The sequence below is a fragment of the Lolium perenne genome, chromosome 2, assembly GCF_019359855.2.
Source record: "Lolium perenne isolate Kyuss_39 chromosome 2, Kyuss_2.0, whole genome shotgun sequence".
In the NCBI taxonomy this organism is placed as follows: domain Eukaryota; kingdom Viridiplantae; phylum Streptophyta; class Magnoliopsida; order Poales; family Poaceae; genus Lolium; species Lolium perenne.
Window position 1 is genome coordinate 47,979,688 of NC_067245.2, and position 23,956 is coordinate 48,003,643.

At 43.8% G+C, this 23,956-nt stretch overlaps 1 long non-coding RNA gene across 6 annotated transcripts; it reads right to left on the bottom strand.

The window, feature by feature from the left end:
• Positions 1 to 540: 540 nt before the first annotated feature.
• Positions 541 to 5,058, bottom strand: LOC127332039 (uncharacterized). Of its 6 annotated transcripts, none has more exons than XR_011751579.1 (3): positions 4,684 to 5,058; positions 3,747 to 4,590; positions 541 to 3,658 (listed from the first exon to the last, which is right to left on the bottom strand). It is a non-coding gene; the product is annotated as an uncharacterized lncRNA (long non-coding RNA). The 6 variants fall into 6 exon arrangements; XR_011751578.1 differs by having other exon boundaries at positions 541 to 983; positions 2,443 to 3,658; positions 3,747 to 5,058; XR_007870160.2 differs by lacking the exon at positions 3,747 to 4,590.
• Positions 5,059 to 23,956: the final 18,898 nt, after the last annotated feature.

Here is a 23,956-nt window from a genome sequence, read left to right on the forward strand (position 1 = left end):
CATATAAATTTGCGAACAAGATTTGAATAGAGACTTCAATAAAATAAAGAGGTACACAAATTTGACTTGCCTGAAAGACTGATAAACAACATGACTTTTTGGATGGTGAATATAATACACCTAAGGACACATCCTATTTGTCAACCTCCCAAATGGTCCGGATCCAGTTTTCAGTCAATGTCCAATTTTCAACAACTACTTATCAACAATATGAATTTGAACATAAATTTAAGTGCGAGTTAAATCAAAAATAGTTCAAATTGTTAAATATTCACATAGTACAAATTTATAACAAATATTTAAATAGCAATGTTGACTGCATTTTAATTCCACCACATTAAAATATTAGTATTTAAATAGAACCAGCTTATACAAAGCAGCGAGCTAGCTATATTGATTGCTAATTAGGAAATCTCAGTAAACCTGCCAAGTACGTACCCCTACATCAAGCTATACAACATCACTCTAGATGCGAAAATAAATAATTTGTCAAACACCTGAATTCTAATATCAAACAACCAGATATGCATTGCTGAGCACTGCGTTTTAAATATTTCAGTGAAAATCACGTAGAAGCATGCCATGGTTATTTCACCGGAAGGGAAAAAAGATCAAGAAGAAGTACAAGCACTCTTCTTTTTCTCCACCACATATCTTTTCCATATCCTCAGGCATCGCATAAGCAATCTGTTCAAGTTACACCAGCTTCATCTAGGTAGAGGATGCCCACAGGCAAGGCTCGATGTGTCTATTCCTCTTCTTTTCTTTTTCCGTCACACGTTGCAAACAGAAGTCTCCGCCAAAATCTCCATGCTGCATCCCGCTACAGCACCTCGGCAACAATGACCACTCTGGAGAGATCCCGCTGACACATCAGACAATGTGGGCGACTGGTTTTCCATCCTCAACCGCTACTCCAACAGGCTAACCGGGAGACTCCCACGGTGGCTGGCCAACTTCACCTTTCACTACCTACTGGAGAACTATGAACAACACAACATTCATTAGCAGAACAAATTCAATAGTTGAATTAGAGGTAGCTGCTACAGCGGATACCATAATTGAATTAGAGGTAGCTACTTCAGCGGTCGTGCGCAGTTCTTCCACAGTAGAAAAAATAGACCCAAAAATTCAGGTCCAGCGGCCGGCTCTACGACGAGATCTACTTGAACAGTGCCTTCACGGTTCCGGGCCTGCGGCGATAGGGGCGGCATCGAGACCTATTGCAAGTTCCACGTGTATGGCTGTCGATGCGTCGCCCCACTCATGCCAGAGCCGAGCTCGGCCATGGTGGCAACGGCAAGCGGGTGACATGTGGCCACAGGTAATTCATGTGCTCTCGCGCACCATGAAACTCGAGTAGCAAGCGCATGAAAATGATTTTTTTTGCCCTGCCCTGAAGTGTGACGTGGCGGTCTCTTCTCCTCTCGCCACTTTGATTGGCACCAACTCAGGAGGACTATATAACTACCTGCACCTGATTGGGAGGATCAGATTACTGTCGTCCGCCGGCACCGGCCTGGTATCATGCCGCCGCCTTGTTCTCCGCCACTTTCTGTCACTTTGACGTCGGTGAACTCGAGCCAGATGTGGTCTCGGGGGACTGACTACGGGAGCCAGCCATAGTCCCGTCTGTACTGCTGTAATCGATCTTTTTCTTGGTGAGACTCGACGAGCTGATTAGGGACGGGACGGCGGAGGAGCGATCCCGGAAAGCGAGCGGCGGTATAGTTGAAGGTTGAGGGGAGGAGGTACTCCATGGCGCCATCCGCAAGGCAAAGGCAGCAGCAGAAGTGAGAGTGGCAGTGCTAGCGATGGTGGTGGAGGAGTATACGACAGTAGGAGAAGCTGGCCATCTCCGGTGAAATGGTTTGCTGCCAAGTAGTGAGTTCCCGAAGAAGGGGAGCTGGAGATGGGGAATCGAGCTGATCTGCTACCAGCTGGTATGCTTCTCTTTCCTGAGTTCCTAAATGCGAAATTTCCTTTGCATGTTATAGCTGATTGTATCAATCAGCTATGAATTCATCTTGTTGAGTTGAAAAATGTAATTGTGATGTTCTTAATTTGATGTTGCTGAGTTTTGTTTTGTGTGCTCATATGAATAAGCTAGAATTTGAAAATGCAAAGCAAAAAAAATACAGATAGACCATGGCATGTTATTAAGTGAGCTTGTTACAACGATAAGAAGTTTTACATAGATAGATAAGATAAGTGATAGGCTTCTACATAGACCAACGCAAAGCAGAGAAAAGAAACTATTGAATATGCCACTACAGAGAATTAGCATGTAACAGAAATCATACATATCGTAGTAGTAACGCGATCTAAACTATAGTTGTACTCCAGAGATAATAATATCAAACCTTATTGCTATGAAAAACACCAGCACATGATAACAGAATGCAGTAGAGATTGAGCATGATATCCGGTACTGCAACATACCTTTTGCTTCTAATTGTCTAAATTCTGAAGCCATATTTCAAATTAGCCAGTAGTGGCATGTTGCCAAACAGCGATGTTGCTAGTCTGTTGAGGATAAAACAAAACTCACATGTATATATCGTCTTTGCGAAGATCTGAAAATTAAAACAGCAATATTATAAATTGGAGGTGCAAATTAAAAAATACAATGTCGCAAGGACCAGATCCACGTATCCAAAATAACTATTACAAGCATCTTTAAGCCCTTTCTTGACACGCCTCAAGAGAGATGCTACTGTCAAGCGTTAAGGTTAACCTTGTGTGATTTAACTGCTTGTTTTGATAAGCCCTTTATTTGAATTAAATGAAGTTGCTACAGAAATTTGCCCTTCAAATCCGTAGTTCAAATAACCAAATAATTGTGGAGTGTAAAATTAATATGGCAAAGCAGAGTTATCTGGATTCACTGGCAACCATAAATTATGTTTGCTATATGCGATAAACAATTGTAGTGCAGGACGGGAACCGTCTCTTGGAGCTCCGCAAAGTATCTGATGTTGGTTGGATAATACATTGAAAACCTGAAAAGCAAGAGCATGCCTCGTCTTATATATCAAAAAAAAATTATTGCTACATATGAGAAATTAGAGCCAGAGAGCTAAAAAAAATAATGCAAATGAACTCACCTAGCATGTTTGACATGCAATCTCGTATTTTCAATAGAAATAATAGGTAAAATGTAACTAAGACCCAAGAATACATTACTGCACGAATCTGAAAGTTTATTAATTCTATCACCCAAAACAAAAATAAAAAGTGAGAGTTCTTACCGAAATTTGAGAATACAATTCTAACCATCTTCTAAGAGCGTATTTAGAGAAATTCGAAGAGTAACTTCACCACCACAAGAGTAGTGCGTAATTATGATGTTGCAGGTCAGATAAAAAAATCATGGACTTCATTGGAATGAGCTAAGTAGGTAATATCACTGGGGAACCCTACCTTCGAGCATCAATATCTGTAGAAGAATTAACAGCAGAAGACACCCCAACATGATCAACAGATGACACGAAAAAAAGGATCAACAACAGCTGGTGTGGAATCACCGTAACACGAATTCACCAAGCCGTCGATGCGCCGCCAAAGCGAAGGCAAATATCATGGAGCAGAAGGAGTGACACTGCGATGACCATTTGCACGCCGATCACTCATGGCAACAGCAGCATAGTCCAGCAACCTACATCAAAAGGAATAAACCCTTATTATAACAACCAAAAGCAACAGCTAAATAATCCAAACACACAAACTCCAAACAAAGGAGAGACCTGGGCGAGAGATTTGCTATTCTTAAAGCTTTTTGTGCCTTTTGGTCTGGAACACTGGGGATCATGATATGGTGACATGGTACAGTACATTTTTAGAAGCAAATTGTGAAGCTAGGTAGCCCACAGCAGATCATACTTCTTACTACAAATTAATGTGGTTTTGGCACATATGGGAAAATGGACCGATTGAACTCCAATATACCAAATTCAACCTGGACAAAGAATTTTTTTGAAGCAGAGACTCAGTGCAAACAGTGCAGCGGCCCTTGATAGCAGCATCATAGATGAGAGATGTCATACAAAAATATTACATTTGTTTAACAACCAAAATCAGAAGAAATGGTTGTAAAAGGATCGTAAAACTGTGGCCCAAGCGTCCAACTATTGAAATACGTAGAGACCACTGAAGCAATTGATAACCTGAATATCGAACAATGTATTAGCACCTATTGGGCTTGCAATTGTTCTGCTATCAAAGCAAGGGGAGCAGGCGAATGTAGAAAGAGATATCTGAAAATAAACAATGAAATACATGTGTTTACTACCAATCAGGCTCCATATAATCTGGAAAACAACATTTTTTTTTTCTCACTTAAAAGGTCCATACTTTGTAAAAATAAATCTATATAAAGGCTGTGTGGTATAGCCTCAAATCATGGAAACGTCTTAAAAATATAAATGTCTGAAGAGAGCCACCAATCTGAAAGCTACAGACATATTTGGTTTGAGAAAGATCCATCTGATCAACTCCAGATCTGATAGCTAAGGGAACCACGAGGTTTCAGTTAAGAAACGTAAATTTGTTTATTGCCTGCATTTCTTCAGCAAGCAACTTCAACTGGATCTGCGGGGATTACCAAATGCAATCACAGAGAAACATCTTTGCTGAGTATGATCATCGAAAATTGCTCAAAACAGATCAATCCATCTGCATTACCTTAGAAGCTGGTTCCGTATGAATCGAGTCTTTGTCAAAATCGGGAAAAAAGGAAGATCAAGCGAGGAGATCGGATCCGGGCGACCATGCCCAAATCTCGGACACCTATGCCCGGATTCAGGCCCCCATGCCTCGAGCCACGCATCTGTGGTGCTGATCTTGATGGCAGTCTAGGGAGGGCATCCGGGCTCCATGCACCTAGACGTGCGCTGGAAGAGACAGTCGAGGGGGATGCGATTGAGGCCGGATCCGCGTGGTGGAGGCGGCGATCGAGGAGGAGGACATGACGGCCGGTGTGATGGGCGTCGTATGTGGAGGAGAGATGTGAGCAGGAGGAGAGAGAGGAGGGTGGCCGGGTGCGGGAGGGAGTGTGGACCGCAGGTATGTAGAAAGAGATATCTGAAAATAAACAATGAAATACATGTGTTTACTACCAATCAGGCTCCATATAATCTGGAAAACAACATTTTTTTTTCTCACTTAAAAGGTCCATACTTTGTAAAAATAAATCTATATAAAGGCTGTGTGGTATAGCCTCAAATCATGGAAACGTCTTAAAAATATAAATGTCTGAAGAGAGCCACCAATCTGAAAGCTACAGACATATTTGGTTTGAGAAAGATCCATCTGATCAACTCCAGATCTGATAGCTAAGGGAACCACGAGGTTTCAGTTAAGAAACGTAAATTTGTTTATTGCCTGCATTTCTTCAGCAAGCAACTTCAACTGGATCTGCGGGGATTACCAAATGCAATCACAGAGAAACATCTTTGCTGAGTATGATCATCGAAAATTGCTCAAAACAGATCGATCCATCTGCATTACCTTAGAAGCTGGTTCCGTATGAATCGAGTCTTTGTCAAAATCGGGAAAAAAGGAAGATCAAGCGAGGAGATCGGATCCGGGCGACCATGCCCAAATCTCGGACACCTATGCCCGGATTCAGGCCCCCATGCCTCGAGCCACGCATCTGTGGTGCTGATCTTGATGGCAGTCTAGGGAGGGCATCCGGGCTCCATGCACCTAGACGTGCGCTGGAAGAGACAGTCGAGGGGGATGCGATTGAGGCCGGATCCGCGTGGTGGAGGCGGCGATCGAGGAGGAGGACATGACGGCCGGTGTGATGGGCGTCGTATGTGGAGGAGAGATGTGAGCAGGAGGAGAGAGAGGAGGGTGGCCGCCTGGCCGGGTGCGGGAGGGAGTGTGGACCGCAGGTTTCATTGGGCCTGGCCCATGTGGACGACGAAGGAGGAAGCGCGACGACGAAAGGAACGACGAAACGTATTGTGATGGCAGAATAAGGAACCAGTTTAGTCTTTTTAAGTAGTACAGATACAGAAAAGAGGCCGTGTGGGTCGATTGATGTAATACAACGATTGGGCTCCAATGAAATTAGTAAATTCTTCGTTAGGCTAGTCTCTATCACCGGCGATATGTCGGTGAAAGGTTACACCATAAACAATGGAATTGAAGTATTGAACTCCATGCCCAAATACTCTAGCTTCGCCGGCCTCCACTGGTTCGACATAAGGAAACCTCAGAAAACTTGCATTTTGGGAAAATTAATCTCCAAAGTAAGTAGAATGTGTGGTAATCGTGGTGTACAGTAGCACGTGACAGTGAGACGGCGATGCATGCTGTTGAGGTAGAGGAAGTCAGCCTAGACATCCCTCTCGTCGCCATAAAACTGCCTGGCATGAAACAATGATCATGCATGCATGGCGTAGTAACACACAAGACTCAGAGCATCTCCAACCGCGTCCCCTAAAGCGCGTCGGATAAAATTTTGTTCCCAGTCGCGCGTTCCAAAACCTCCTTCTGTCCGACGCGGTCAAATACGGTGTCCGGCGTCCCGAGCTCGTCCCCGCTACACAAGGGACGCTCTAGGCACGCCGGACACAACGAAAAGAGAGACGGGGAGTGGCAGGACCGACGCGACACCATCGCCTACCCCGCGACGGATTTTATTGGCGCGCAGCGACGGTGCAGTTTCCGCAGAGGCGCAACGAAGCGTCTCGACGCGCCTAGCTTTACGTGCCAGTATTAATGAGCGCCACCGCTCCCCCGCCTCCCTCCGGCCTATAAAAAGGGGCGCTCTCTCATCTTCCCTCACACACAAACCCTAGTGCCTCTCTCCCAAACCCTAGCCGCCACCATCTCAAGAGTCGACGCCATGGCTGGTAGAGGCAGAGGCCGAGGTCGCGACCGTGGTCGTGGTCATGGCCGCGGCAAAGCTGCCGTCGTCTTCATCGTCGGACCTGCAGGAGGAGGAGCAAGTGATGTTCGAGTTCGTCGTTGTCCTCAAGGGCTACCCACTTGGCATCCAGAGACTGCCGGACAAGTTCGCCGAGTTCGTCGCCGGCAACGAGTCGGCCGCGTTGCATCTGCAGGAGGCTGGCTACGACTGTTGTCGGTGGCCGATGGATGTGCTCTTCAACGGGCGTGGCAAGATGTACCTCCAAACCGGCTGGGAGAAGTTCGCGCGCTACCATGACCTCGAAGCCGGCTACGTGCTCACATTCTCCTACCTTGGCGACACGGATATGTGCGTCAAGGTGTTCGTGACACGCGCTGCCACCGACACTACCCCGGCGACACCGATGAGGAGGACAGTTGAACACGCCCAGTGTTGTTTCTTCGCAGCGAAAATAGACACAAAGGTTTCTGGATGTTCTTCCTCGAAAGGACCAACAAGGCTATCATCACCAGCTAGATTTTCCAGTTTGGTGACTGGGAATGCCTGGGGTGTTCTTTCTTGGCAGCCACTAGTTAGGTTTCCTCATTTTCCAATGTTTTAATTTATGTCAATCATGGTTCAAACTAAGTATTAGTTTGTGGAAATCATGTTCCAAACTATGTCTTAGTTTGTGTAAACCATGTATTAGTTTGTGGAATGTTTCTTCTCTCTATTGAAATAAAAATGTAAAAAAGACAAAAAAAAAAGTATTTTAATGTTAAAAAAAGTTTGGGGGCGTCGTTTTAGGACGCGGTGACGTCCCTCAAACGCTCAATCCGATGCAATTTGGGAACGCGGCTGGAGATGCTCCCAAGTCAACCAAAATAGAGGGCGTGCCGTCCGAATCTAATGATGCGAATCGATCGGGTTTTGTCAAAGTGAAGTAAATCTGACACGGTGACACCACGCCGGCCGAGGGCCGCTCGGTGCATGCCGGCGCGCGAACGAAATCGGCGGAAGCGCTAGCTAGGTCACCGTCTCGGTCTCGATCGCAGGGGTTCGTGTGGTTATTAGGTGAAGGGAATGTCACGCACGCATATAGTTGTGCTTACCATGCCGCGGTCGTTGTTTGTTTGTAAGTGGTCATGCAACTGGCCAACAGGAGCTCGTATGTGTGGTGCGCGATGACCGATTTGTCTGTCTATCTGTGCGAGTGAAGCGGCTGGCCCGACAATCCGGCGGATATTTCCTGTCAAAGCATATCCAGATATATCTTCCCACGGCCGGCTCGCGCGTGTTTGTCCGTTCGTTTCAGCCGGGCGCGCGCGGCAGATTCTTGACGCGATTGAGCGGCTGTTTCATAATGAGTGTGCATTTAAGCCAGTATACCCATTTGGCCTACCCGAGCTAGAAATGGTGCACGCTAAGGTTATTTTTCTCGGCGTCAATTTTTTACCGGTGGACCCTGAAAAATCCGGTTACGGCGAAACCTCGGAAATCTCGAGAATTTTTTGTTCGAGATTATTCGAACAAACTTTGAAATTCAAAAAATTTGAGCACGAAACAAATAAATTTTTAGAGTAAATTAACCGTACAGCTTATGCATCGTAGTGGTTACACTCTTCTGTTCCAGCAGGTCGCGAGCTTCAATCATATTCTTGGCACCTTTCTCATTCTTTTAACGCAAAACAAAGAAAAAGAGACAAAAATAATATTTTGCTCTTGCGTGTAGTTGAATTCATGGCCTTTGGGAAATTCCTGCGCACCTTGCCACCACGCTGCACCAAGCGTAATGTTGAATACATCATACGTCATCTATTTGACCAAAACTGGAGTTTAAATTCAAATGTAGCCGATTTTTTTTATCGGTATCAATAATTCTTGAGGGTAACCGAAATTTCGGAAATTCCGGCCGAGAAAAAAAAACCTGCTGCACGCACGAACGGGGGAGGGGGGGTGGGTACATGCATACATGACCCTAATGACTCAATCATGTTTATTTTTCTTCTTAAAAATGGTAGTAATGGTCCTTTTTCTTCATCTCTAAGATCAGAGCTTTTTGCTCACCTCGAGATCTAGTTGATTAGGAGTATTTCCTACTCTTGGTCTGCTTGGTCACTCGGATTGGTATTGGTTGGTGGGGGAGGGGTGGGGACTACTCTGCTTGAATTGGGGTATTCTTTTTTTATTTGTTGATATTTGCAACCTGTATAGTTTCTACTGATGTTCACTGCATTTTTGTCAGGTTCTATGAGAACTCGGGAACAATAGAGCTCAAGGCCACCGCGCATGTGGATAGTTAGCGGAGCAGCGTCCCCATCCCCAGAAAGCAGGTACTCGAGGGGCCTGTTTGGTTGCAAACAAAGAAATTTTCGTTTGGCCCAATATCTACCGTCTGAGTGGATACAAGGCCTGGGACAAGTTTTTCACTATGTTTGGATGACAATAATTTTACTTGAGCTCGAGTGGAGAAATGAGAAGCAGTTCGTTTGGTTGTATGTATGTTGAGGAAGATTGTTGTTAATTAAACTAGTTCAATCATAATCACTTCTATTCTGCCTAACCATTTATCGGTTTCGGATAAAGTCTACATGGAAAAGATGTGCCTCTACGTTGTGATTTCATTCCCGTCATCGGTTCGTCGTTTCGTCGAGTGTTTCAAACTCACTTTCGTGTTCCTTTTTGCCCATTTGTGCATGAACTTAGCCAATTTTTCGCACGCGATCGAATCATTTAAAAATTCCTTCGGGAGTAGCTTTACCTCACCATTTCACACTACTTTCGTGTTCAATGTTTTTGGTTTCAACATTCGTAAACGAGTACATCTACAACAACATATAGTATACTTGGAAGACGTAGATCTACTCGTATACGAATGTCAAAATGGAGAACTATAAACACAAAAGTCGTGTGCGACAGTGAGATGAAACTACTCGTCGAAGGAATTTTGAAACGCGTGAACGGTTGCAACGAATTTGACTAAATTCGGCCAAAAAAACTTCAAACAGGACACTAAATTGCCTTTCAAATACTCCACAAAACTAAAAAACCGTTCATGGGAATTGATTCGTAACATCAATACACATCTTTTTTGTGTTCATCATATTTCAAACCGATCCAACGTTTTGTAAATTAGGGATGATTAAAATGATGCAAATTAGTGAGAAAATTATGTAGAGGTGCTGGTGTGACTCCAGCCATGATGGGCCCACTTTTGCGCTCGCCCAAGCCTGGCCCCGAAAAAACGCTTGATTCGAGCGTTTTTGTTGGGTCAATTTTTTGGCTGCTTTAAAACTCGTGCGATGCAGAGAATGTTTCTCCCGTGGGCGACCAAACGGCCCGTTTTCGTTTCCCTCCGTGCGAGAAATCACTTTGCGGGCAACCAATCAGACCCTAGCTATATGTTTGTTTGCTTCCACTCTTTTCCATGAAAGTATCTCAATATATCCATATGTCCGTGTGTGTAAAGGCTGATGCTTCTGAAAGATGGTTAAAATACCTCATGTCTTCATCTATTCATGTGTAAAATCCCATGTGACACCATACTCTATATTTTGTGTATTCGGTTGGTACCTCTAGATCTCACCTACTGCAAGAGCATGGGTGACCAACCTGCAACAAAAGAAGCGAAAGGCCGTTACCGAGCTGGGTAGGGACTGCCCAGTGGTAATTTTTTTAACCTCCTTACCATGACGTAGTCTGCTTCTGATACTCCCTCCGATCCAAATTAATTGACTTAACTTTATCTAGATACAGATGTATTTAGAATTGCTTTAGCTCTAGATACTCCCTCTGTTTTTAATTAGTAGATTGTATTCTACGAAAGTCAAGCACTATGAAGTTTGACTAAAAGTGTACTAAAAAGCATCAATAACTGTAATACCAAATGCACATATAATGAAAATATATCTTATGCTGATTCAAATACTATAACTTTTAGATTGTGGATGTTGATACTTTTTCCCTAAATATTTAGTCAAACTTTAAGTTTAACGTTGATTAAACCTAGAACGTGAACTAATTATGAATGGAGGGAGTAGATGCATATCTAGACAAAGTTGGTGATGAGATTCGTAGCATAGAAAACAAAAAATTTCCTACCGCGAGAACGCAATCCAAGCCAAGATGCAATCTAGAAGATGGGAGCAACGAGGGGATGTAATGTCCCAGGTTTAGAAACGATCGAGGGGTAGATTTTAGAAAGGGATGTGCATTGCATAGTAAATTCTGGGGAAATTTCGCGCTTTTAAACAAAAACTGCATCGAAGAGGGACGAGTTTCTCTCTCGACACCTTACAGGGTTAGGGTTTCGAGAGTGCGACAAACTTGCATCTCACTTCACTAGTTTAGGGTTTTGAGAAGAGAGGGGAGAGTTTGCATAATTGGATTCTAAATGAAGTGATATGGTTGAATACAAACCAATGTTGAATTTGAATTTCAAATTCAAACATTAAATAATTACCTAAATAATTCAATTGAGGAAATTCATTAAGTAAACAATCAATAATAAACAAGATGAATAATTATAATAAAGTAAAGCTCATTAGAGAAAACTTTGAGCTTTATTGATCATCACACAATATACATTGTCATTACAATATTCATAAGAGAAAATAAAATGAATTACAACACATTACAGGAATTGTTGAAATTGAAAAATACAAGAAAATGAAAAGAAAAATACAAGTAAGGACCTAGTCTAAATTCTACAAGATCATCTTCACTTGATCTTGGATTTGATGAACTCACTGTCCAATGTGATCAATTGATAATTCCTGTACATAAACACAACAAATAGAAGTTATGCCAAGTGGCATAGCCACTTGGCAGGTTAAAAAGAAATGGAAAATTATGGATATGGATCAGCTCTGCCGAGCTGATCATCTCCAAACCAAGTTCAGAGTATCAGGTGCACACACACACAGCCACACCTTTGCTCACTGTGCAAGCAGTATGCTCAACAAAGACACACACGGTCGGGGAGAGTCACCAAAGTGACCAGGCCAAGTGTCGACCCGAGAGAGCAAGAGGGCATCATATATAACCTTTTTGAGCCAAACCCTAGCTCATTCATCGGCAGGCATCTTGGTAAGTCATCAGCAAACAAGAACACTTAGAACAGGAAGAACACATAGCCAGAATTTCATCCAGGAACAGCTCAAGCAAAGAACTGTTTCCTGTTGAGAAGTAAACCATGGAGTAGATCAAGCACAAGCCACAAGGAGGAGCAGGGCAAGCCAAGAAAGCAGCACAGAAGCAAAACCTCTACACCAACACACCATTTTCTAGGAGCTGGAGTGAGGTATAAACAGATCAACCTGAGCAAAACCAAGTTTTGCTCATAAATAAGCATACAATGCATCACAGGAACACAGAAGGGTAGAATACCCAGATTGTATCATCATCTGGCTACCAAGTCAGTTGGTGCAAGCAAAAATGGGTGAAGCCAATAGGAAATCACCAAGGGAACACCGGCTATACCAAAACGGTGGCATAACCAAGGCAATCCAAATAAGGAAATGATCCTATCTATTCAACCAAAGCCACTTAGCACCTAAAACCTAGCACACCATCAGATAGATAGACAATATGTGTCTATTCTTGTTTGTCAACATCAAAGATCACTGGAAATCCAACAAGGAATTACCCAGTGATGCATTCACTAAGCCATAGCAAGCCAACAAGGGTGGGAGCTACCTAAACAGCAATGAATTGCTGTCAAGGTCACCTCAACCACTGAACCTGCCCAAATTAATAAGCCATGCACAGTTATCATCACCCAGATGGGTTCAAAAGGAGGGCTAGGGTACCCAACCAAGTGGTGGCATCCATCTAGCCCTGCCAAACTCAATGAAATTATCATTACTGCAAGCAGTTCACATCACTTATCCATTTTAGTAAGATTCAGGCAAATACAGATAAGTGAACTAAGCAAATAAATCAAAACACCGAGCTTTGCGCTGATCCAATGGATCACTGCAAGCAACAGCAGTTGCTTAAGTCAGCAATTGTACACACCAGGCTAAGCCTGTATGAAGCACAAACAACACTGGTGAGCACCAGTGAATCACAGAGAGAAGCACACACTTGCTCACAAGCAAGTAATGCTCAATTGATCATCAAAGCATCACTTGCTCTTGCTACAGATCACTATAGCCAAGCTTAGTATCATCACAAGGCCCAGACAGTTAAGCTAACCATATAATTGAACAATTGCATCACAGATAAGTAAATAGAGCATATCAATTGTATCCAGAAGCACTCCATCAAGGGATGGAGTTGATAATGCAACAGTTAGGCTCAACTGAGCATATCCATGAACTAGAGCACAAATAATAGCACATCATAAGCATTGGCACTTGCCAATAGCAAGGATCATCACAGAATGATCAAGCCAAGAGCAATTCATGGCATTCACAGGAGAGGAATATTATACAGAGAATCAGCAGGAGCTACTAAATTACACAGAGCACCACAGCATGCTCATGAGCAATAGTTCAGCAGTTGCAACAGCAAGCAATTGAGCAAGAACAAAGACAAAGACAACAAATCGGAACCATGACGGGTGCACAAAGCGGCAGTTAGCGGCACAGCAACATAGCACAGCAGCATACGCGTAAGCTAGCAAGGCGCAGCAGCTAGCACATCACATCGGCACAGCGTGCATCCCCACAGGGAGAAGCAGGCCAGTGGCCAAGCTAGACAAAGGGAAGGGGAAGCAGTAGAACAAGTAGCAGAGAAGGACGGAGGAGAGGAGCACTTACTGGTGGGCGGAGAGAAGATCGACCATGGCGGCACGGCGGCACACGCCGGGCGAACGGCGGCGCCAGGCCAAGCCTAGCCAGGCACTACTCGCCGCAACGCCAGCATCACCACGGCGAGGCACACGGCCTCGACACCAGGAGCGTCGGCGGCGACGAACTCGCCGCAGCACACCACGGTAGTCTAGCAGAGGCGAAGGGGACGCGTCGAGGAAGCGACGAAACACAGATCGACGCGGTGGATCTGAATCGCCGTCGAGTGGCGGTTCAGATGCGCCACATCTCGCCGGCGGCGATGGCCGGAATCGGCCGGAGAAAATCGGCGAAGGCGGCGGCGACACGGGTGTCGCCAGAGCTCAGAGGGTTAGGGTTAGCGCGTGCGCGAGAGGTAGGGGATGGGTGCGTCCGACCGCGCCGGACGAGCGTCCCGGGTTAGGGTTAACCCACTGGGCCACCCTGACAGGTGGGCCCAGGGGCAAAAAGGACCTTTTACAATTTAATAAAAATGTGAAACTTTGAAATTCAATAGAAAATTATTAAAAGCTCTTAAAAATAACTTTAAAATATGAAAAATGATCAGCATAAAATTCTCTATTTAAATAAAATATCAAAGAGAAATTTGAAAGACAATTAAGAATAAGTCCTATTCTGATGATTTAAATAATCATTTAAATCACACACCTAATTTTCTATAAATGAAATTAAGTCCATTAATGTATTTGGACTTTAAAAACACCTTGACAACATTTCAAGGTTGTATTTTACTTGGAATGAAGTATCCTCAAATTATTCTTAGTATTAACCTCTTACATGAAATAATAACGACATCGGAAGGGGGGAACAAACCCTAAAAATAGAATCATGCATAATTGCTTCTTTAACCATTGCCCTTATCGGACAATGATGCTATTTTTCGTGAGGCAAGAGGACAAGGGTCAGTCCACACCTTCCAACCGCAAAACTTTGCGGTGTTCGTGCAAGTTCATCACTTGCTCATGTCATTTGAGTATTTTTATCAAATTACTTGCAAAGTATTATGGTTATCACTATTGCACAAAAATCAAAACCACTACTTTCATAACTATGAATATGACTATGTGGTGGGCAATGGAACCATGGATTGTGTTGATATGGTGGAGGTTCCATTGCACGGGTTTATATCCATCTAGGATTAAACAACAAATGTCGCCAGTGATTCTTGTGCCGTAATACCCGTGTTAACCATAAGATCCGGAGTGGGACGGAGTAGTCAAAAGTGTTTCCACCTCTCGTTCATCAACGGATGCGCTTTACCGTAGACACTTGTATCTGTCAGGGCAAGCGGTTGGCTGGGGAAGCCTTAAGTCCCCACGGCATAGTCCGTAGACACTTGTCGCTTGAAGTGCAAGCGGTTGGCTGGGGAAGCCTTAAGTCCCCACGGTATTGTGGTCTATGATGGGTTGCAGCTACCGGCGAAGGAGTTTGGTTCGATCCCAAACTGTCGTCGTGGTCGGGGTCCACCCGTGAGTGGGAATAATGGGACCGGCGAGGACCTGTGGTCGGGGCATGCAACAAAGGGTGGGTGTTCGAGGTAGCGGAGGAACATGATTGGCTAGACCTTATACCGGGCCTCACACCGAAGGAAGTGTGGACGGGAAAGCTGCCCGGTTGGCACCAAGGTTAAGATCTCTTATGGGTAAAGCAACATACCTCTGCAGAGTGTAAAGAATCGTGGACTGTCACTCCTGTTCCGGATAAGGAGCTGCGAACGCGGAAAGGAGCTCCATGAAGTTCTAGTAAACCGGTGAAGGCTGACGGACATAGCTCTTTGAAATAAAAGCAATCTATTGAAGAAATGTTTATCAAAACTTGCATTGGTATTAGACTTTCTGGTCTAATATCGTAGTTAGTGCATTAAACACCTCTTATCTATAATGAACTTGTTGAGTACGCTCGTACTCATACCACTCTTAAATCCCATGCTTAGATTGTCTGAACCGTCTGGAGGAGGACTACGACAACAATGAAGGAGCTGAGATTATCGGCTATGATGAACCTGACCTCTCAGGAGGAGTTGAAGGCGTAGACTATATCATCGTCTACGGATCCGGGGAGGCTTCCGGAGAAGAACAAGCCTAGAGATATCCGATAGTAGTAGTAACCGAGCAGCCCGAACTCTTAGTATTTAGCTGCTCGAGGAAATAAATGTTTAGCTTAATGAGACACTTATATTGTAAGTTAAGTTGGGTTTGCCTCGAACCCAGGAGTACTCCTCTTAGGACCCAAGAGGAGCTCCGAGACGACATGTGTATATTAATTGTAATAATATGTGAATGAGGTATGGACCTTGCTATGTTCTGTTGTACTACTCTGAGGGATGTAATATTTGCGGAATGGTACTTCGTGAATGTTATATCAACGACTAGCATACTACAACATGCAGTGGTATGCGTGTGGTCACCACGCTTGGTATCGAGCAAAAGCTTTGACCTTAGGTTGGAACCTAGTAAATGGGACCAAACGTTAGGAGTCAAATAGGATTAGTAAAGAATTCTCTAAAAATATGATGTATATTCAATTGAGAATACAACAATCATATCTTTTAGTGCGATAATTCTTTATTATCTCTATTATGATGCATTATTACTAATCTTATAATCTTTCTATTTCTACAGCCAACATGGCAAGTTCACGACCGGGAAGAAACATGAAAGTTATGGATTCCACACTGAACGAATACCAAGGAGGACTTGCAGATATCCTACGAGCCATGTTATTGGAATTTGGGTGCGATCCCCAGATTCCAGTAAAGAAGTACATGTTCTATGATGGACCGGTATTGGCCAAGTGCAGGGTAGGACTGCGACTTCCCGAATCTTTGGGAATGAGCGTAGTCATGCCAGCTGGAGAAGCTAGGACAACCAACACAGCCTACCATATAGCGGTTATGAGAGCCATAACCGACATACGGGAACATAAGACAAAAGAGCTTATGGATTCCGAGTTCTCCCATATTCCTCATAATCAGGAGGAAGAAGATCCCATGCTCAACCACTACAAATATGCCAAACGCAAACCCATAGCAGCGGCAAAATATATGGATAATAGCCGTAACTTCATATCATTACTCTTTCAGTTGAACCATCATCTGATAGGAGCAATTGATACGATGCTTGAGGAATTCACTGAACCCAAGGAGGAGAGTAGGGGGAAAGAACTTATGGAGAATGTAGTGCACACACCAGTTTATTCACCGGTGACTACATCAGCATTGATCCACTTGCACGTGAACCTACACTGCTACACAGGGAATTACCCGGGTAGTTCCTATGGGGGATACGAAGGCGGAGAGGAATCCGGAAACAACCAGCGTTCCGAGACTCCTATCGAGAATTCCAGGGGTTGGCGTTGGGGATCGGATACTGGAACTCATAGTACTTCTGTGTATTATGATGGAGAGATGAATGATGACGCAACAACCCAGAACCAGAGCTATCCTAGTAATGAAGGAGTGGATGGAGGATATCCGACTCAAGTTGAGTCGGGTATGAGTTTTGGTAACCCTTATGGTGGGGCTACAGGAGAGTACACCCGATGGGTGGACTATGATGCACTCAACGATCAGTTTGTGAATACTGATTTCTCCCTAGGATCATCATCGGATTCGGATTACCAGCCAACGGGGAGACCTTATGTTCCAGGGTCTATCAGGAGGACGACACGTTCGACCGGATGGAAGCCTGGGATGTACCGGGAGTGAAGATCGACTAGAGTCCACCAAGGGAGGCGTGGCTATAATACACAAGTACCACGTGTATTATAGTTTGTAATATCTGTATAAATTTGTACATATACTTTAATAAGTGAGTTTGCATACTCACATCGACTTGAGTATTGTAATAAGACCACTTATGTATGTATATACAGGGTATATGTTTTGTATGATTTGGATTTGCTTCTTGATTTCCATTACGTGACTAGTTCTGTGCACAAAGTTGAGCTCAGAAAACTTGCGCATGGAGTAATTATGAGTATCATCTTGTGTTGCAGAACTAGGGGGATTATGTCGGGAACGTTAGGAAACGAGACTGAAGCGCAGCGCATGGAGCGCGAAGCAAAAGAAAAGGAAGAGGCTGAGGGTGCAACCAGAGATCAGTTTCCACCACCACCACCACCCATGACGCAGCAAAACTTTATCCAGTACATGCAGCTGGTGGAGGAGCGACAGCGTGTAACACTGGAGCAGCAGAATAAATTCTTTCAAGAGTTGCTGCAGCAGAACAGGGTGGAGAGACCTGAGAACCCGGGAGTCACATTAGCAGACTTCCAAAACACCAAGCCGATATCTTTCGCATACGCGCCCGAGCCAATGGACGCGGAAGATTGGCTGATGGATACCGAGCGAAAGCTCAACACCGTTGGATGTAACGACCAAGAGAAGGTTCGTTATGCTACCCATCTGTTATGTGGACCTGCCGCATCATGGTGGGACAATATTGTAGCCGTTTATCCGGCTGGAAAGGTATTTACCTGGGAGGAATTCGCAAGGAAGTTCAGGGAATCCAATGTCCCTGAAAGTATTGTGGAACTGAAGCGTCGAGAATTCGAGAGTCTCGAGCAGAAGGACAAGGCAATCCTGACCTATGTCAGGGAGTTCTCTAAACTGTCCCGGTACGCTGTGGAAGAAGTCAACACCGAGGACAAGAAGAAAAAGAGATTTCTGAGGGGGTTAAGTCCCCAGTTCAAGGTTCAGCTCCGTATGATGAGAGCGACGGAATTTCAAGAGCTGGTGGATGCAGCCATCACTCTAGAAGATGATTTCAAGCAATTACAGGAGGAGAAGAGGAAGAAGGCCAAGTTTGAGCCTAAAAGATTTTCCAATAACAAGCCCAATACCAGCTTGAGTTTCAAGCCCAGATACAACAACAACAACAACAACAACAACAACAACAACAACAGCAACTACTACGGTAGTAGGAGGAATCAAGCTTTCCAGACCGCCAACCCAATGGTCTGTCGAATCTGTGGACTTCCAGGGCATTTTGCCAAGGACTGTAGAAAGCCAAGGGTAATATGCTTTGGTTGTCGCCAGGAGGGGCACATGCTGAAGGACTGCCCCAAGAAAAATAGTGGAGGAGGTCAGTCAGGAGGAGGAGGAGGTCGAGGAGGAAACACCAGAGGCAACTGGAAGAATAAGAAGCCCTTCGGCAAGCTGAACTGCACTGGGCTCTGGAGGAGGTGGTCAACTCTGACCAGGCGGTGATAGGTACGCTCCAGATACTCACTCATCCTGGCAAAGTACTTTTTGATACTGGTGCAACTACATCATTCATTTCTCAACAATTCATCATCAAACATGGGATTAGTTGCACTAAGTTAGATACACCCATAACCATACTTTCTGCGGGGGGAACGATAGTAGTAACCCATGCCAAACAAAAACAAGTCATTATGATCAATAAGTGCGCGTTTGACGCGGACCTGTTCATTTTACCGATGAAGGACATTGATGTCATTCTTGGTATGAACTGGTTAGAAGCTAACGGAGCATTGATCGACTGTGTAAACAAGACGGTATCATTGAAAAGCCCCGATGGAAGTAGAATGATCTACCAAGGCGACAAACATACACAGATTGAAGTTGAGTTACAGCTTAACAGCATGAAGGAGGTGAAGTTAGAAGATATACCTGTAGTAAATGAATTCCAGGATGTGTTTCTGCGGAATTACCCGGTATGCCACCAGATAGGGAGATAGAATTCACTATCGACCTAATTCCAGAACAGCTCCGATTGCCAAAGCACCATATAAGATGGGGCCTAAGGAGTTGAAAGAACTTAAGGAGCAACTGGATGACTTGGAACAAAAGGGATTCATTCAAGAGAGTGTTTCACCATGGGGATCACCTGTGATCTTCGTGGATAAAAGAGATGGAGGAAGAAGGATGTGCGGAGACTACAGAAATTTGAACAACGTCACAATCAAGAACAAGTATCCACTTCCAAGAATACAAGATCTATTTGATCAAGTGAGAGGCGCGGGAGTCTTTTCCAAGATTGATCTAAGATCCGGTTATCACCAGATAAAGATCAAGAAGGAAGACGTTCGAAATCGCCTTTGTCTCAAGGTATGGACACCATGAATACCTTGTAGTACCTTTTGGATTGACCAATGCCCCAGCAATATTCATGAATCTCATGAATAAGATCTTCATGCCATATCTGGACAAGTTTGTCATCGTATTTATCGATGATATTCTGATATACTCCAAGAACAAGGCAGAACATGCCGAACATTTGAGGTTAGTGTTGCAAACACTAAGGGAACACCAACTTTATGCCAAATTCAGCAAGTGTGAATTTTGGCTAGATCAAGTGGAATTTCTTGGTCATGTTATCAGTAAAGATGGAATAGCTGTTAACCCGAGTAAGGTAGCAGCAGTTCTAGAATGGGAAGCACCCAAGACTGTCAAGGAAATCTGAGGATTCCTAGGAATGGCAGGATATTATCGGAGATTCATTGAAGGATTCTCTAAGATAGCAGGACCTATGACAAAGTTGCTAAGAAAGAACACACCATTCGTGTGGTCCGAGGAGTGTGAAAAGAGCTTTCAAACTCTAAAAGAGAAACTCACCACGGCACCGGTGTTAGCAGTTCCAGAAGTTGGCAAGGACTACACCGTGTACTGTGACGCATCCAAACATGGATTGGGTTGCGTACTCATGCAAGATCGGAAAGTGATATCCTATGGATCGAGGCAACTCAGACCTCATGAAGTGAATTATCCAACACATGACTTGGAATTAGCAGCTGTCGTATTTGCATTAAAAACTTGGAGACATTTTCTCTATGGAGCGAAGTGTGAGCTCTATACAGATCATAAAAGCCTCAAATATTTCTTCACTCAGAAGGAACTCAACATGAGACAGAAAAGATGGCTAGAATTGATCAAGGATTATGACCTGACAATCAATTACACACCAGGGAAGGCTAATGTAGTAGCAGACGCCCTGAGTAGGAAGAGTACCGGTGGAGTGGAACAAGAAATATCACCGGAGTTAAGGAAGGAAATAAGCCAAGCCCAAATACAACTTTGGGAGAAAGAAGCCCATGAAGGATTATCGGTGTTGCAAGTAGCCGATGAGCTGAATGTCAACCTGAAGAATGAGATAATGATGGGTCAGCTAGACGATCCATTTATTGTTGAGGAGATGAGAAGAATAGATGAAGGAAGACCCTCAGAATTTCATCGCGGAGAATCTGGATCTTTATGGTTCCAGAAGAGAATTTGCATTCCGGATATTGCTGAAATTAAGGAAGTAATACTCCGGGAAGCTCATCAAACACCATATTCCATACATCCGGGAAGTACAAAGATGTACATGGACCTAAAGGAACTATTCTGGTGGAATAACATGAAGAGGGAGATAGCACAGTATGTGGCAGAATGCCATACATGCCAGCGAGTGAAGGCTGAACACCAGAGTCCGGCAGGGAAGTTACAACCTTTACCTATTCCGGAGTGGAAATGGGAGGAAATAGGGATGGATTTCATCACCGGACTACCCATGACTAATAAAAAGAAGGACATGATATGGGTAATCGTGGACCGGTTGACGAAAAGTGCACACTTCTTAGCGGTAAACCAGCAGGATAAAGGAGAGAAACTTATCGATCTTTACATCAAAGAGATCGTGAGTAAGCATGGAGTGCCTAAGAAGATAGTATCGGATCGAGGATCCGTGTTCACATCAGCATTCTGGAAGCAACTTCACGAAGCTTTAGGATCCAAATTGGATTATAGTACCGCTTATCATCCTCAGACCGGTGGACAAACCGAGAGAACCAACCAGATTCTAGAAGATATGCTTAGGGCTTGCGCCCTAGACTTCGGAGGATCATGGGAAGAACACTTACCACTAGCAGAGTTTTCATACAACAATAGTTATCAAAGCAGCATCAAGATGGCACCATTTGAAGCTCTGTATGGAAGGAAGTGTAGATCACCAATATGTTGGTATGAAGCCGGAGCAAGCAAAGAGTTCAACCCTGATTATGTCAAGGAAAAACAACAAATCATTGACATTATCAGAGACAGGCTCAAGATAGCTCAAAGTCGGCAAAAGAGTTACGCCGATCAGAAGAGAAGGACATGGGAGCCACAAGTTGGAGACATGGTTTATCTTAAGGTAAACCCGATGAAAGGACTCCAGAGGTTTGGAGTAAAAGGGAAACTCAGTCCTAGATACATAGGACCTTTCAAGATACTAAGTCAGAACAGAGGTTTAGCCTTTGAGTTGGATTTACCTAGGAAGGCTAGCTCAAGTTCACAACGTGTTCCATGTGTCACAATCAAGGAAATGTTTGAAGACCCCAGATGAACCAATATTACATGATGAGCTCGAGTTACAACCAGACTTAACATATATCGAGAAGCCAGCCAAGATTCTCGAGGAGAGCTGGAAACAACTCAGAAACAAGGCGATCAAGTATTGCAAGATACAATGGAAGCATCATCCCGAGAGGGAAGCCACCTGGGAAAAAGAGGAAGACCTAAGGAAAACATACCCCGAGCTGTTCAGGTATTACAACCACAACTTCGGGACGAAGTTTTCTTTAAGGGGGAAAGGCTGTAATGTCCCAGGTTTAGAGACGATCGAGGGGTAGATTTTAGAAAGGGATGTGCATTGCATAGTAAATTCTGGGGAAATTTCGCGCTTTTAAACAAAAACTGCATCGAAGAGGGACAAGTTTCTCTCTCGACACCTTACAGGGTTAGGGTTTCGAGAGTGCGACAAACTTGCATCTCACTTCACTAGTTTAGGGTTTTGAGAAGAGAGGGGAGAGTTTGCATAATTGGATTCTAAATGAAGTGATATGGTTGAATACAAACCAATGTTGAATTTGAATTTCAAATTCAAACATTAAATAATTACCTAAATAATTCAATTGAGGAAATTCATTAAGTAAACAATCAATAATAAACAAGATGAATAATTATAATAAAGTAAAGCTCATTAGAGAAAACTTTGAGCTTTATTGATCATCACACAATATACATTGTCATTACAATATTCATAAGAGAAAATAAAATGAATTACAACACATTACAAGAATTGTTGAAATTGAAAAATACAAGAAAATGAAAAGAAAAATACAAGTAAGGACCTAGTCTAAATTCTACAAGATCATCTTCACTTGATCTTGGATTTGATGAACTCACTGTCCAATGTGATCAATTGATAATTCCTGTACATAAACACAACAAATAGAAGTTATGCCAAGTGGCATAGCCACTTGGCAGGTTAAAAAGAAATGGAAAATTATGGATATGGATCAGCTCGCCGAGCTGATCATCTCCAAACCAAGTTCGAGTATCGGTGCACACACACACACCACACCGCTCACTGTGCGGTGCATGCTCAACAAAGACACACAAGTGGAGAGTCACCAAAGTGACCAGGCCAAGCTGTCGACCAGAGAGAGCAAGAGGGCATCATATATAACCTTTTTGAGCCAAACCCTAGCTCATTCATCGGCAGGCATCTTGGTAAGTCATCAGCAAACAAGAACACTTACAACATGAAGAACACATAGCCGAATTTCATCCAGGAACAGCTCAAGCAAAGAACTGTTTCTGTTGAGAAGTAAACCATGGAGTAGATCAAGCACAAGCCACAAGGAGGAGCAGGGCAAGCCAAGAAAGCAAAGACACGAAGCAAAACCTCTACACCAACACACCATTTTCTAGGAGCTGGAGTGAGGTATAAACAGATCAACCTGAGCAAAACCAAGTTTTGCTCATAAATAAGCATACAATGCATCACAGGAACACAGAAGGGTAGAATACCCAGATTGTATCATCATCTGGCTACCAAGTCAGTTGGTGCAAGCAAAAATGGGTGAAGCCAATAGGAAATCACCAAGGGAACACTGGCTATACCAAAACAGTGGCATAACCAAGGCAATCCAGCAAGGAAATGATCCTATCTATTCAACCAAAGCCACTTAGCACCTAAAACCTAGCACACCATCAGATAGATAGACAATATGTGTCTATTCTTGTTTGTCAACATCAAAGATCACTGGAAATCCAACAAGGAATTACCCAGTGATGCATTCACTAAGCCATAGCAAGCCAACAAGGGTGGGAGCTACCTAAACAGCAATGAATTGCTGTCAAGGTCACCTCAACCACTGAACCAGCCCAAATTAATAAGCCATGCACAGTTATCATCACCCAGATGGGTTCAAAAGGAGGGCTAGGGTACCCAACCAAGTGGTGGCATCCATCTAGCCCTGCCAAACTCAATGAAATGATCATTACTGCAAGCAGTTCACATCACTTATCCATTTT